A 16,313-nucleotide genomic window follows, 5' to 3' on the forward strand; every position below is an offset into this window, starting at 1 on the left:
CCTGGATTATATCCTCTTCTTTTGACATTTCTTGTTCCTTTTCTTCCTCCTCTTCACAATCTATGTAGAATAATTTCTTCTCAACACACGTATGACCTTTAGTGTATTTGCTATCACAACTGTAACAAAGCCCTTTTGCTCTTTTTTCTTCCAATTGTTGTGGTTTCAACCTTGTAGGTTGTGAAAGGCTATGGGAAACAACACTTCCATCTTTATAGTTGTGAGTGGTAGGCTTCCTAGTTGCCATAATTTTGCTTTCCATTTTTCTTGCTAACCAGAATGCCTTCTCCAATGAATCAAGTTCCCAAAGGCGAACCTCATGTTAGATATTATCATTTAAAGTCCCTATGAACACATCAACCCTATTCTCCTCTGGAATATATTTTACCCTTATGTTCAATTTTTGGAAGTCCTCAATGTGCTCCATCATTGAACCCTTTTGTTTGAGATTTATCAATTGGCTAAAAAATGTGTTGCTTTTTGTATCCTCATAATGTGCTATCATTTCTTCCGTAAAAATTGCCCAAGTGACAATTTGTTTACGACAGCAAAGCCATCGATACCATACAAACTAATTTGGTTCCAAATATAAAGTTGCAATACATACCTTTTGTGTGTTTTGCACATTATGGAGATCGAAAAATTGCTCCATCTGTAGTATCCATATTCCGGGATCCTTGCCATCAAACTTCCTCATATCGATTTTTGGAACATGGTGGGTCTTCAATCCAACATTAGATTCCATGAAATCATGATTAACATTTCTTTTGTTCTCGTCATGAGTTTCCTTTACTACCCTTTCACCATTAGTGACCATTTCTTGTAGCAATTTATTCAAATTTAACTTCAATTCTTCCATCTTATCATCCATTCCATTCATCGTAGCGTCCATGTCATTCATCCGAGCTTCAATGCCATCCATCTTAGCTTCCATGCCATCCATATTAACTTGCATGCCATTCATATTAGCTTTCACACCATCCATATTAACTTGCATGCCATTCATATTAGCTTCCACGCCATTATCTTGGCTTCATTTACTTTTAGTGAGAGTGAAATTTGTTGTACTTGGTCTTATAATTTTGATTATCATGTTGCATTTCTTCCTCTTCTTCACGAGTCATGCTAGAGCTTTCAGGTTGCTTACTAGGTGTTTCCATTTTCTTTCTTCGGGGCATTAATTAATGCTAATAATTCTTCACTATTTCCTTTTAATTCCTTCAAACTAATTTTTCAAACCAATCTTAGGAAAAAATTAAAAAAAAAACTACACACCTTTTTTTCACTTTGTAAGAGCTCGATATTGAATCTGTTGTATCTTTGTAACTGCGGATCTTGAATATCTAAAATCTCATCCTGTCGTATCCCTTTGAGTCCTCTTTCTAACCCTGCAAGTCTGATCAAGATTGAATTCTCTAAGGAAGAGTTATGCCAAATCTCCCACGGTGACCTCATTATAGACTAGTTTAGTAGAGCAAACTTGTACGACGTGCCACGTGTCACTGTTTTGACCTTAGTACCTGAAAATGATACATAGAAAACTACAAGTTGTCCTCATTTTGACAATTTTCCCTAGGCCACCTATTTGGAATGTAATTCGGGAGTGTGCAAAAACCCTAACTTCCTCAGATCATATCTCCGCAAATATAACGAGACAAGCTCTGAAATTCGAACCTGAAATTTAGAACGATTTTGGCTCAAATGGGTTTCATTTTTAGCTTCTGAAACATTGCAAAAAACAATTTATAGCAAAAAGGCCATGGTGACCTATTTGGAGCAGCGAAGCCCTAGAATCCAAAGCTCTGATACCAAATGTTAGGAAACCAGCTCACAAAAAGGTAGAAAAGATAAATGAACGCCTTAAACTTTAGCCTCTTCGAGGGGGGAACCTCCTTTACATTACACAAATGAAAAATTCTTCGATGATACAAATGACTAAACCTCCCTTCTATATATAGGAGTCTAAAGGGTCTCAATATAATTAAGCCAACATAACAGTAATAACATAAGGGCACAAAAATAACAATAGTGGGTTTCTTTGGGCCATACTAATAACAATATGGGGACAATAGGGGCACAATAATAACAATAAGGGATACAATGACAATAGTAATGGGGGAGTCACTAGTATTATAGGGGCCTAACAATCTGGCGTGGTCGTCTATCATTTTGATGTCTCACAGGCAAATCACAATTGGGGTTTTCTTTTTAGGATCAGTTAGCAAAGGCTGGTGCCTGGGATTTTTAGCAGTGCTCTTTTTCTCTAGCTCAATCCCTCCTATGCCTCACAGATCCCTGCCCCTCTTATGATATGGATGAAGCTCTGTGTGTATCTCATAAATAGGAGCTAGATCGGGGAAACAACACAACATTCCAATTTTTTATTAAAACCCCAAAAGGAAAATCAATTATATTCTGGGTTCGGGCCTCAGAGAGCATCTACCAACTGAAGCAAAGTATTTTGCACTTTCTAGGTATTTCGACTCTCTTTCAAAGCCTAATCTACAAAGGCAAATCTATGCAGGATGAACTAACAATAAAAGATTACAACATTCTTCTGTCATCCACCATCATATTAAATTTGAGGCTTCAAGGAGGCTCTCCTAGTCCAAGCAATCAAAAGGGAACAAAAGGAGTATTCGGATCTAGTCTCCCCAAAGGATCAGAATCGAATCAAGGACTAGTATATGGAGGTCTTTCATTCAAAGACATCCTAAAAGGAAAATCTAGAGTATCAACAAAAACATAACAGACCCACAATCTACCCAATCCCTATATAGTGGAGAAATTGAATCAAATACCATCTATCACTGTAGGTCTTACAAAAACAATTTATCTATGCACCACCTATGACTCACAACTTGTTATATGTAGGTTCAACGGTTTCTGACCAAAACCAGTGGATCTTTTTCACTAGATTCTCACAACTTGGTCAATGAATTGTGAGATTCACCTCTACTCTACTGGGTTTTTCATAGTAATGTTTGCATCATTAGAGGAACGTGAATATGTATTACGAGAAGGCCCCTAGTTCTGCAGGACTCTTTGTCACCCCATGGTTCCCATATTTTGATGCCAATACAATGGTGGTATCAAGAATGCTAGTATGAATTAGATTGCATAATATCCCCCTACATTTTTGGCACCGTAAAGTGCTTGAAGGAATTGTGGACCTATTAGGGAGATATATTAAGATAGACACACAAAGAATCGAAGAACGAATCTTCACTTTTGCTAGAATTTGTGTGGAGGTGGATCTCAACAAAGGATTGTCGGATCGTATTCTCCTTACACATAACAAGCAATGTTGGACACAATTTCTAGATTTTGAGAACATGGCATTTAGATGTCGATCATGTCAGCAAACATGACATTTACAAAGCTCATGTCCTGATAACCAGAAAGTGCCTTGAAGGAAGAAGAAACCAGGAAAGCAACCCAAGGGATGGAAATTCCCACAACAGCAGCCTGAAGAAGAAGAGGATGAAGAAGAAATGGTGCCCCCTACCACTGAAGAAACCCAGAATCCACAAGACAACGTAGAAAAGGAGGGAGTAAATCATGAAGATTCAGGAATCCCAACACACACATCGAGGCAGGAGACCATCATTGAAGCAAAGGAGACAGGGGGCTCTAAACGTCATCATGTATCTGATAGCTCAGATTCAAATAAGGAAAATACAAGAAAGAATGAAGGATCCCAGCTAGCACTTGTAATGACCACTCCATCCCAAGGAGAATGGTGAAAGGTAGAAAAGGATAATGCTTATCTCCATTTCGAAGTTAGTTTTTTAATCTATGTGATCACCAGTTTCGACTAGAATGATTGAATGCATTGTAAGCATCTACAACATTTAATTTTGTTTTCATTAATAAAATTACGATTTTTCCTAAGGAAAAAAACTTTAAATATATTGATATATTTAAATATTTATTTAATTACATTTAAAATTAATATATTTTAATAATAAATGTATATTTGAATGTAAAATTAATATGTTTAACTTCCATTCATATATTATATTTGATATTTTATTAATTTGATAAAGTTGTTAATAGCTTTAATATGTTGATTTATTAATAGTTTATGTTAATTTTAAGTTAATTAATTAAAGAAATAAATTATTTAAACTATGTTATTCCTTATTAATATTATTAAAAGATGATGATATTGATTAAGGAATAGAAATGGTAAAGGAGGTTAAGGAGAGGGGATTGGTCATGGATTGGAGGTTATGGTTTTGCATGAGCAGGGGAATCCAATTTCTACTAAATTCAATCCCACCATATCTGTTGGGATGCTTCATGATTTCTAGAGCCTTATGCATTTTTTTATTTATATAATAATGGTTTTCTTTAGAGATTATTTCTACTTCTTCCTAGCAAACATGGTGACTGGTCTTAGAAGAATGCTCGGCTAAAGCTGAGGATCTAATTCTCCCTTTCCTGATATTTGCACCATGTTCCTTAAGTTTGATTTTGAAGGATCTTCCTATTTCTCCAATGTAACATTTGCCACATGAGCACTTGACGTTGTAAATGCCTTTTCGTTGAAAGTGATCTAGGTCATATTTTACGGATCTGATTTTATGTTGGATTGTATTAAGGGTTTGAACGAGGTTGATATTCCTTTATTTTTTAGAACCCCGGCTAATTTATCTGTGACACCTTGGATGTAAGGGAGATATATGTTAACTAGAATTAACATACAAAACACAAGAAAAATGGCCTTCAAAGAAAACATACTCACTAACATTTTCATGGTTGACATCTACTTGAAGAGAGAGTTCCAAAATTGTTTCATTATGCCATGTCTTCATATACTTGTTGAGTTGTTTCTTCATCTATGACTACAACTTTGATAAACCTATTGGAATTCTTTGAATGAGAAACTCGTGATTAAGAACTTGTAGCCAAACCAAGAACCAATTGATATGACATGTTAAAATATACCTCCATTTCTGTAATCCGCTAACTTTGGCATTCCACTAATGTTGATAATTTTGCATTCTTATTCTTTTGACTGTCAAATTGAGTTGTTATTTTACCATTGAAATGAGAGAACAATACTTGAAGATCCTCAATTTGCCTAGCATTTCTCTATGAAACTTTGTGCAATTCATAGATCTGACAAAGAATGCAACAACTAGAGTGTTTGTATCCATCCATCGCACTCGAATGCTTGAAGGATATCCAAGTGAACAAGCAACAAAGGGTCCTAATGAGAAGCAAATAAAGAGCCTCATATGAGAAGCCCCTACCCACCAAACACAATAGACCATGGGAAGGAGCTAGTGCAAGACAAAGAACCATAATCCACACACGAAAAATCCTATCCTCCAAGCATATTTGATTAAAGCTAAAACTAGAAAAATAGATATCAAGCAAAGGAGAGCCTCGAAACCAAACAATTCCACCAAAACATAAATTTATCAGAGCACATCCAAACTTTAATCCCACCTTCCTAATCAAGCTCCATCTCATCAAGATTAAATGCCATGCTCTTCTACTAAATGGCAGAGTATGGGAAAATTATAAAGGGACATACTAATATAAATCTTCGTTACTTCAACAATAATGAAATGGATTACTTATCCATTAGATTCATATGTTCACAACTTGAGAAGTTTGAATACTTATATATCATAGAATGAGTGATTAAATGGGTATCCCCATTTATACTTAACATCCCCAGATTTAAATGAACTCCCTTGTTTGCTAGTGAAATTGTTTGTCCTTTTCGGGGAGGTAAGAGCGGGAGGGGTTTTATTTGGCCCTGATGAAAAAACTGGTTCCCAATTTGCATGGGGCTTCAAATTAGCGACAAATAATCAAGTGGAGTATCTAGCATTATAGAAGGGATTGCAAATAGCTAATGATCATAAAATTTCCAATTTCCAATCTACTAGTCTTCAAAGACTCCATGTCAATCATACATTAATTGACTAAGGCCAAGCCTGGCGATTTGTTCTAAGTCCTCTCCCCTAAATCAAAAGATCACCGCATCTACCTCTAACAATGTTCATACTTTACAATGGTCAATGGTCATATTTTGAGTGTAAGAAGGCTTTACAACCCTAATGCCAATAAACATTTTGTTTGGTAGGAAAAATTCATAAATTTTTTATCTAAAACTTTTGTAAAGATTTTGGGCCCAATTCCCACTCTTATTAATACAAATACACTTACACTTACTCGTTTCTTAAAACAAAACAAAAAGAAAACAAAAAATTTAAAAGGTGTTACCTGGCATTGAACGAAGAATCTACAAATAGTTCCGACCTGCCGGATTCGAACCAGCGACCTAAGGATGGCTTTACAACCCTAATGCCAATAAACATTTTGTTTAGTAGGGAAAATTCATAAATTTTTTATCTAAAACTTTTGTAAAGATTTTAGGCCCAATTTCCACTCTTATTAATACAAATACACTTACACTTACTCGTTTCTTAAAACCAAAAAAACAAAAATTTTAAAAGGTGTTACCTGGCATTGAACGGAGAATCTACAAATAGTTCCGACCTGCCGGATTCGAACCAGCGACCTAAGGATGACAACCAGGATTTGATATCCTACTACAGTCCTCCGCTCTACCAACTGAGCTAAGGTCGGAATTTAGTGGGTCGTACGAAGTAAACTTGTTTTCAGGGAGTTTACTAGCTATCGAGGAACCTGAAAGTGAAACCGATACCTTGTCAGCTCTATGGATGTAGCATCGTAAGTTTCGTAAGAATTCAAGTCATATTGAAATTTTTAAAATTAGTAAGGCAGCTGCGGTTCAGCGATGGGAGGTTAACGATCCACTTGATATTCCATCAACTAGAGCTGAAATTTTTTAATAAAAGTTTGACAAAGTTCAAATAATTATTTGGGTGTTTTCCCTGTGGAGTTTTATGCCATTATGTACCCTAACTCTTTTTTCTCGAAAGAAAATCTTGATATTATATTGAGGAGATATACAGACAAAAAGTTTAGGTGACCTGAACAGCTCAAAAACAGGTTAAAAGAGCTTGCAGTTTAATAGACAGCATCTGAAAAAAGCCTCTCATATGCCTCTCATATGACATACCCTTTTAACATGTAACTACAATTTCTGTGCTTGGGATATGAACGAAATACCCTAACTGCATCATTAGTTCGGTCTGCATAATTAGTTTGTTTTGGATACTCTATTTGTTCAAGGGTTTTTCATTTTTGGGGTTCCAAACTCCGGATGCATTGATGGATTTTGCAGGGTTCACAGAATTCTTGAAAAACTTGTAAATTGAATTTTATAATTGTGAATTTTACAACGATGGTAGTAGCTCACTTTGACATTTGTTCACCAAATGACACCAAATTTGATGTGGATATCTATTGAATGGGAAAGAAAGCAAAGAATGATATGGAGGCATTGGAATCAACAGGTATAGTTCTTTAAAAACAAGAAGAGCTGAATCATGTTTTATTATGAAAAACTGGAGCACAAGTTGGAACTTAGAACTCAACAACTGATATGTGATATATTCACCTGTTTTGAACTCACCATTGCATAAGTTTCTGCAAGACCAGAACATTGCTTTTTAGTGGTAATTTTATTATTTTTAGGGGTCCTTAATGAAAATGTGCATTTTTTTGTCAAATGGGCATAGGTTAGTTTGTTTTCTGGTTATTCATATTTCTTGGAAAGTTCAAGATAGTAGGAGACATATTTTGGTTAGTTTTCCAGATGTGGTCCAATGATTAGGTGGGAAGGTTTGATCCTAACAATTTTGTGGTCTAACCCTGAGCAAGGCTATGTACACCTGATAACTACTTAGATCTTCTCACTGCTATTCAACCAAATTTATCATTTTATATCAATATTTTTATTGCTATTTCCAAATATCTTTATTTAGATTACAAATTTCATACATCTAATAAAAATGGAGCAAAGCCATACCCAAATCTGTAATACAATCCTCACTTATTATTGTTGAAAAGGTTTTTTGAAAAATACTTTAGACTAACTGCATTTCAATTTGATATTTTTTAAAATGAAAAATGTATTCATAATTTAATTTGAAAAAAAAAACTAAACAGCAATGACTAAAAAGCATCTGCAAATTTAGAAAGTGCATGTTTAAATCTAGGTCTTAATATTAATTGTTGTTATGACTGCCAAGAGAATGTACATTTATAACTTCAATGATTTCTAGCTAGCTTGAGTAGTTTTTAGAGTTTTCATGGATTGTGGATGCATAGCTTTGGTATTCTAGCTTAATGTGTATTTGTATGCGTTCTTATTTTATAGCTTCTCTGTTTTGATATCAAAGAGTGAAATACACTTGAGACAAAGGTTACTTGGGAGTGGGAGTGGGAGCGACATTTTCAAAAGCTCTCAGTTTGGGAGCGATTCTAGGAACATTTTATATATATATATATATATATATATATATATATATATGTCAACAAAAGCATGTAGAATGATGAATTAGATATAATAAACATAAAAAATATAGATTGAACCATAAACAACAATCATCTAGAAGTTATAATATTCATCAACCACGTCCACAAGTTAGTAACATAGTAACATACAACATATTGAGTCTCATGATTCATCAATCTTAAAGTTTCAAGCTTTCAAAATTCAATATATAACATTTATCATCATTGATCACCAAAATTGTACTTGTAAGCTAAGTGTAACCATTACAACAAATAATATCTAACATGAAATGAAATGTTATAAAATGAAATGAAACAACCTTCAACTTTCACGAAGCATCATATTCATAATTCATTACTAATGAGTTATAATTGCCAACTTCAAACTTCAAGCTTAAATTGTCGTATATTGTTTACAAAAAATATCATAATAAATATGAAAGAGTCAATAGTTATAAAAACTACTAGAAACTAGAAAAGACAAGTAAATCTATTATCTATTGCTAATGCTTGGGCCTCTTTCCGCCACGAGAAATGTCTAATTTTTTAGTCTTATCAGAAAATCAAGTTTTTGTCATGAATATCGCCCTCAAAGCATTAATATCCAGAGGTATCTTTGTCATTACCTCTGGATCTGTATAGGGATCTTTGTCATTAATATCACCCTCTGAGCATTAACATAAGATAGAAAAAGCATAACATGTCAAGTGAAGATTTTGTTTGAGTGATGTGTACATTTTTAGGAGGGTCATGATAGAGGAGTTCGACAACCAATGTCACTAACATCAAGGTACATAGAGGGATTGGTGCTCTTGATTAAATACGAGTTCCATACCATAATACATGACAAAATCCAATGGAAACATTGCAATCCCCCCCAATCCTGAAATCTTGAAAAACTAATAAGTCTATTGGATTTTGAATGAAATCTAAAATTCTACTTTCTCCATATGAAATCCAATGAGGTCAAAACCACTCTCAAACACCCTGATTCATTTCATGGTAATGTTAAAAATTTAAGTAAAAGGATGAAAATCAAGATTAAGGAGAATGTCACTTTTACTTTAATAATTTAACATTACCATGAATCGCATATCAATACTAGGGCCATAGGCTTGATCATTAGGCTGCCCCACTGAAAACTTATTTGTTTCTTTGAAAAAAAATTGCACTTGGAATATTACTGCAATTTTTTTTTTGCAAAAAAGACTAAACACTCTTGAAAAATCAGGGAGCTTTTTTTTTTGCCGGAAGCATGCTCCCAACTAGCGCTCGAGTGGCTCCCGCCCGGAGTGCGAATTGGGAACAGGGGCGTTGGGGGGGGTGCTCCCCCGCAACCTTGCTTGAGACACTAGTTTCTCAACATACGTTTTAAAGAGATCGTTTATATGTTTATATTGTAGTTTCATTATCAATTCTATCAATTTATATTACTTATAAGCAGATAAAGCATAGATCAGTATTAACTCAACACACCCATAAAATTTTCAAAAGAAATTGAGTAGTAAATCTCTTGAAATTGAAAACATTCAAAATTAGGATTATTATATGTTAGTGTGCTTTAAGATTTACAATTTTTTTGAAGAGGCATTAGTATTACATAAAATCCCCAAACCAATGTCTATTTATGCTTCATTTATCAAAATAAGCATCATGCTTACTATACAATATTGGTAATCTTTAATACATAAATGAGGAGATGCAACGATGTGTTAACACTCCACAAAGGACCTCCTCCTTAAAGGCTTTGAAAGTCTTCTCTTCCAAAGAGATGACAATAGTAAATCTTTTAAAATTCTTATTTTTTCAAAGAATTAATTCACAACACACCATCTCCCTCTTTAGAATCTAACTTAGTCACAAGCCTTAAATTGTTGATAAAATATAAGACATCTTAGTGTTATAAATTCAATTATTTATAAGTACAAAAACAATGCTTTGTTATGTATATTTTATCTGTTTTTTGATGCAGGAGCATCTGGTTAGCAGGGCGGAGATAGAAAGAAGGTTGTCATGGTTTCTGAGAAGGACAGAGAACACAGCTCGCAGAACGGACATCATGTCTGTTTCTTCTTTATTTTTAATTATTTTTATTATCTGTTGTTTTTGGTTTCTGTTTAAAAATGCCTAGAATACTGTAACGAGTTCTAATTAGGAACAGTAATATTAGTTAGAATCAGTAGTTGCTGAACAGTTATATACTATTGTAAAAACAAACAAAGGGAAACAAGCTAGCCATGGATAAATGTCAAATATGAAATAACTGATGTAACTGATAATTGAACAACTGACAGCAGTTATCCAACTGCTTGAGAACAATGATACAAAAACGAGGGAAAGCAAGCCCATAGGGGTTCGGAAGTGAGAAGAGAAAAGAAAGAACAAAAATAAATATATACATCTTGTTTTTTTAGTGCACAAACAACTCTTACGTGCGTCCTCAAAAATAGAGACTGTACAATTCCATGCCGTGTACTTCGGACCAGCAGAAGGACAAATAAACAAACGAGAGGTGACACCAACCAGCACCGGTCACGAGTTACAGCGCCCAGACAAATACATTTTCAAGGTATGCAAACGAAACTGTAAGGCGATTCAAGATTTTCTTTCCACATACAATTAACAGTCCATCTCAGCATAAATATAATTATTAACAGTCCATCTCAGCATACAAATTAGTGTTCAACGCAGCTTCAAACCCTACCCAGTTCACAAGCCTAGGGTTTGACAGGGTCATGAACAAAAGCCGCGGCGAGAACTACTCACTATAGTAGCCAACAACCAAACCAACGACCCATACAAGAATCCATTACAGACAAGGAAAAAAAAAACAATTCTACCCGGAAGATATCCAGAATGGCCGGAAGCCCAATGCATTCGACCCAGCGAACGGCTCCACCTGCATAGGGACGAAAGGAGGAAGGGTTAGTTACCAACCCTTGAAGAAAAGCGAGAAACAGAGAAATTGAAAGGGAAAATGCTGAGAGAATGAACGAGAAATAATACCTGAAGGTGAGCCGCAACTGCAAAGCAAAACCCTCAAACGGACGAACCCTGCTCACAGAGGAGCCGAGCTATTAGAGTCTAAATAAGCAGCGGAAAAGAAGTCTGGCAGAGAACGAGAGCTTACCAATTGAATTAGCAGAGAGCCGAACAGGGCAAGCCGCGAAACCCATCGAACTTGGAGGCTGACGAACCGAGACTGTAACCAGAATGCCATTAACTTATAATGCTCAAATAACCATGGACTCTTGAGGGAAACGAACAGACAATACCGTGACAAACATCAACGCCAGTGGAAAACGCCAAACGACAGAGGAACAAACATATAAACAATACAGTAGCCGAACTTACCAAAGCGACACCAGACAGTCGAGGCATACAAGCCGGACCTGGAGCAACAGAACCGCAACCAAACGTTTGCTATACAGTTAACCGAGCAGGCAGGAACCGCATTGTGTTTTCACCGCAGACAATACAACCAATACAAAGGAAAATCGCAGAGACTGCAGAGCTAAACAACCAAGTAACTATAATAACCCAAAGGGCGCGGACGGGGTAAAAACCCAAGCCGAGAACTTTCCAGGATCCCGAGGAGGGACAGTTGTCCACCGATAAAACCACCACAATACATGACGTAACCCAAGTTGATTGTAAATCAATCTGAAATTAATACCAAATCAATTGTATACTATCCGGTTCATAGGAGCGTTACACTTTCGCTTAGGAGTGGCGGGACCACGTGGGCTGTCCCCATCAAGTGTTATCAGAGCAGCGTTTTAAGGAAGTAGAGGAAGATGGAAGTACAAAGACGAGGACGTGGAAGAGGTGCACGTAGAGGAGCAGATGAAGGATTGAGAGAGCAGCTGAGAATCCTTATAGCTCGCTTGGAAGCAGTAGAGGCAGTTAGGCGACGAGACCCGGAACTTGGGGATGACAGTGAAGACGAGGCAGCAACTGTTACAGATGGGTCAGAGGAAGAAGCCCCAGAGTTGAGGCTGTTGCGATCAGTTCTGTTAGCCAGCAGCAAGCCCAAACCGGAGATCCCTAACTATGATGGTAGTCTGTCCGCGGATGTCTTGCTGGATTGGGTGAGTGAATTAGACAAATATTTTGAAAATGAGGAGATCAGTGAGGACAAAAGAGTTAGATTTGTTGTGACAAAGTTAAAAGGACACGCTACCCTATGGTGGGATAGTGTCCAAGCAGACAGAAGGCGAATGAACAAACTGCCGATAAGAAAATGGCCAAGGATGGTGGCAAAACTAAAGGGTAGATTTTTGCCTAAAGACTACCAGGTTGAACTTTATCGGCGAGTACAGAACTTAAGGCAGAAAGGTATGATTGTACAAGAATACACAGAAGAGTTTTATTGTGTAAATTTACGTGCTGGTTATACAGAGGGCACTCCTGAAAAAACAGCAAGGTACGTGAATGGCTTAAGAATGGAAATATTGGACGAGATCAGCATTCTCTCTCCCCGAAGTGTTGAAGAAGCCTTTCAAAGTGCTGTAAAGGCGGAGGAAAAAATCAACAGGAGACAAAACAACAGGAGAGGGAGAGGAAATGGCAGAGGACGAGGACAGTCCTACGGCAGAGGGAGAACTGCCGTAAACAGCGAGGAAGGCAGCAGTTCCAGAGCTTCAAGGACAGCAGAGAAAGGAGAAAGCACCAGAGGAGGTCGGCCGTACCAGCGGGGACGAGGAAATGGCCGCAGAAGAGGGACTAATGTCCAGTGCTACAGGTGCCATAAGTGGGGCACAGATCCTTCAAATGCCCAGAAGCTGAGCATACGGGCCAGAGGGGAACACTTGTTGCACAGCCTGAGGAAGCTGAAGCACAACCCCGGGAGGTAGAAAACATGGCAGAAACAGGGGAAGCTTTAATTTTAAATAAAGTACTGTTGAAACCAGCCAAGGAGGTGGCTGAACAGACCCAGCGAAAGGCGTTGTTCCGAACAGTTTGCAAATCACTTGGGAAGTGCTGTAAATTAATAATAGACAGCGGAAGTACAGACAATTTGGTTGCCACCGAAATGGTGGAAAAGCTGGGACTGAAGCGACTTAAACACCCCACACCTTACAGGGTGTCATGGCTACAGAAAGCCCACCAATTATTAGTTGATGAACAGTGTGAAGTTGAATTTCACATTGGCAAATATCACGACACGGTGGTCTGTGTTATTACGCCAATGGACGTGTGCCATATACCGCTGGGAAGACTGTGGCAGTATGATCGAAAGGTGACACACGATGGGAAGACAAATTGTTATAAATTTGTGAAAGATGGGATCAAACATACACTTGTACCCATCAGGGAAGAGGATGCAGTGGAACCGAGTGGAACAAAGGCACTATTAATTGGAGGAAAACAGTTTGTGAAGCAGATTGAGGAAAATGAGGTCAATTATGCAATTGTGAGGAGGACGAGACCGATGTTGCTGAACACAGAAAAATCAGAACTGCCTATAGAAATTCAGGAGCTGTTGAAAGAATTCCAAGACATTGTGGTTGATGATTTACCTGATAAATTGCCTCCCAAGAGGAGTATCAGCCATCACATTGACTTTATACCGGGAGCAAGCTTGCCAAACAAGGCAGCGTACAGGATGAGTCTGAAAGACAATGAAGAAATTCGCAAACAAGTGCAAGAGTTGCTGGATAAGGGACTGATCAGAGAAAGTTTGAGCCCCTGTGCAGTACCAACAGTACTTGCACCTAAGAAGGGTGGAGAATGGCGAATGTGTACAGATTCGCGGGCTATTAACAAAATCACGATTCGATACAGATTTCCCTTACCCAGGATGGACGACATGATGGACTGTCTTAGTGGGGCAGCTTATTTTACAAAAATAGATCTGAAGAGTGGTTATCATCAGATCAGGATTAGGGAAGGAGATGAGTGGAAGACAGCATTTAAAACCAATGAGGGACTGTACGAATGGCTGGTCATGCCATTTGGATTAAGCAACGCTCCTAGTACTTTCATGAGATTGATGAACGAGATGTTAAAGGAATTTATTGGCAAGTTCGTGATAGTTTATCTTGATGATATCTTGATTTTCAGCAGAACGAAGGGAGAACATCTTCAACATGTTCGAAGGGTGTTAGAGAAGTTACAGCAGAACAAACTGCTGATAAACTTGAAGAAATGCACTTTCCTGCAGAAGGAGCTGGTCTATTTGGGATTTGTGGTTGCAGAAAATGAACTGAAAATGGACCCAGAAAAGATTGCAGCAATTATAAATTGGCCGTCACCAAAAAGCTTATTTGAGGTACGTAGTTTTCATGGACTGGCAAGTTTTTATCGGAAATTTATTAAAAATTTCAGTGAAATCTGTGCACCAATGTTAGAGACCATCAAAAAGGAAAGTCAACCTTTTTGCTGGACCAAGGCGGCAGAAGACAGTTTTCAGCTTTTGAAGCGGAAGATCACGGAGAGGCCAATCTTGAGACTGCCCGATTTTAATAAACTTTTCCAGGTTCGATGTGACGCAAGTGGAACAGCTATTGGCGCTGTGCTCAGTCAAGAAGACAGACCAGTGGCATTTTTTAGTGAAAAACTAAATGAGAGTCGGCAGAAATATTCCTCATATGACAAGGAATTTTATGCAGTGGTCCAAGCTTTAAAACATTGGAGACACTACCTACTGGGCAATGAATTCATTTTGTTTTCTGATAATTCGGCATTACAATATGTAATGCAGCAGCACAAGTTAAACCATAAGCACGCCAAGTGGGTAGAATATTTGCAGAGTTTTACTTTTGTGTTAAAACACATAAGTGGGCAAGCCAACAAAGTGGCAGATGCTTTGAGCAGGAGAGCCTTGCTCCTACAGGAAAGCAGCATACAGGTGATGGGATTCGAACATCTGAAAGATTTGTATCAGACGGACACAGATTTCAAGGAAGCTTTTGAAGCCTGTCAAAATCCCGTATTGAGAAACGCAAGCCCATGGTTAGACTATAATTTACAGGAAGGATTATTGTTCCGAGGTGGGCAGTTATGTATCCCGGACTGTTCAATGAGGGAGAATATAGTACGGGAGAAGCATAGTGGTGGATTAGCGGGACATTTCGGAATCAACAAAACTTTGGAGCAACTCGGACATTTTTATTATTGGCCCAAAATGAGCAGGGATGTACAAAGATTGGTAAACAGGTGTAAAGTCTGCCAACTGTCAAAGGGACACAGTCAGAATACTGGACTTTACACACCACTACCCGTTCCAAGCAGGCCATGGGATTCGGTCAGCATTGACTTTGTTCACGGACTGCCTAGAACACAGCGGGGGTATGATTCAGTAATGGTGGTGGTAGATAGATTTTAAAAAATGGCTCATTTTATTCCTTGCCGGAAAACTAGTGACGCCACGTACGTGGCACACCTGTTTTTTACGAAAGTTGTTAGATTACATGGCCTACTGTTAGCCTCTCTAATAAAACAATAATAAATCCAAAATAATTAATTAAATATTCAAAGTTAGGAATTTGTGCCTAACTCTTGGGTTGTTCCTCTAAGATAGGAGTTAGTTTAGGTAACTCCTATATTGGTGTGTCTCGTGAGAAATTATCTCAACCAAAGGAGAAATTATCTTAACCAAAGGTGTCTAAGATAGCACGCACTATCTTGAGACCAATATCTCTCATCTATTTATTTGTAACACTATTTCAATTATTTTTAATGTAATGTGTAATGAGAGAGAAGCATGAGGCTTCAGCGTTTTTCCGCCATAGTTTGTGTCTGATTTTTATATGTGTATTTTTCTGTAATTTGTGTCTGAGTTAATCTCTTTCTCATTATGTGGTATCAGAGCTTCTGATTGTTGGGACCCTGTGACAAAGCTTGAGTGCTAAAAATTCTGAGTGCAAGGAAGGAGAACCTGGCGAGGAATTGATGGCTTG

The 16,313-nt window shown here is 37.4% G+C and overlaps 1 non-coding gene across 1 annotated transcript; it reads right to left on the reverse strand.

Moving 5' to 3' along the window:
- Positions 1-6,516: 6,516 nt before the first annotated feature.
- Positions 6,517-6,612, reverse strand: TRNAY-GUA (transfer RNA tyrosine (anticodon GUA)). Its single transcript has 2 exons — positions 6,576-6,612; positions 6,517-6,552 (listed from the first exon to the last, which is right to left on the reverse strand). It is a non-coding gene; the product is annotated as a tRNA-Tyr (tRNA).
- Between the last annotated feature and the right edge of the window lie 9,701 nt (positions 6,613-16,313).

The sequence above is a fragment of the Pinus tabuliformis genome, chromosome 2_1 (assembly GCF_031772625.1).
Source record: "Pinus tabuliformis cultivar Carrire ecotype Pingquan chromosome 2_1, CPIR1, whole genome shotgun sequence".
NCBI lineage: Eukaryota > Viridiplantae > Streptophyta > Pinopsida > Pinales > Pinaceae > Pinus > Pinus tabuliformis.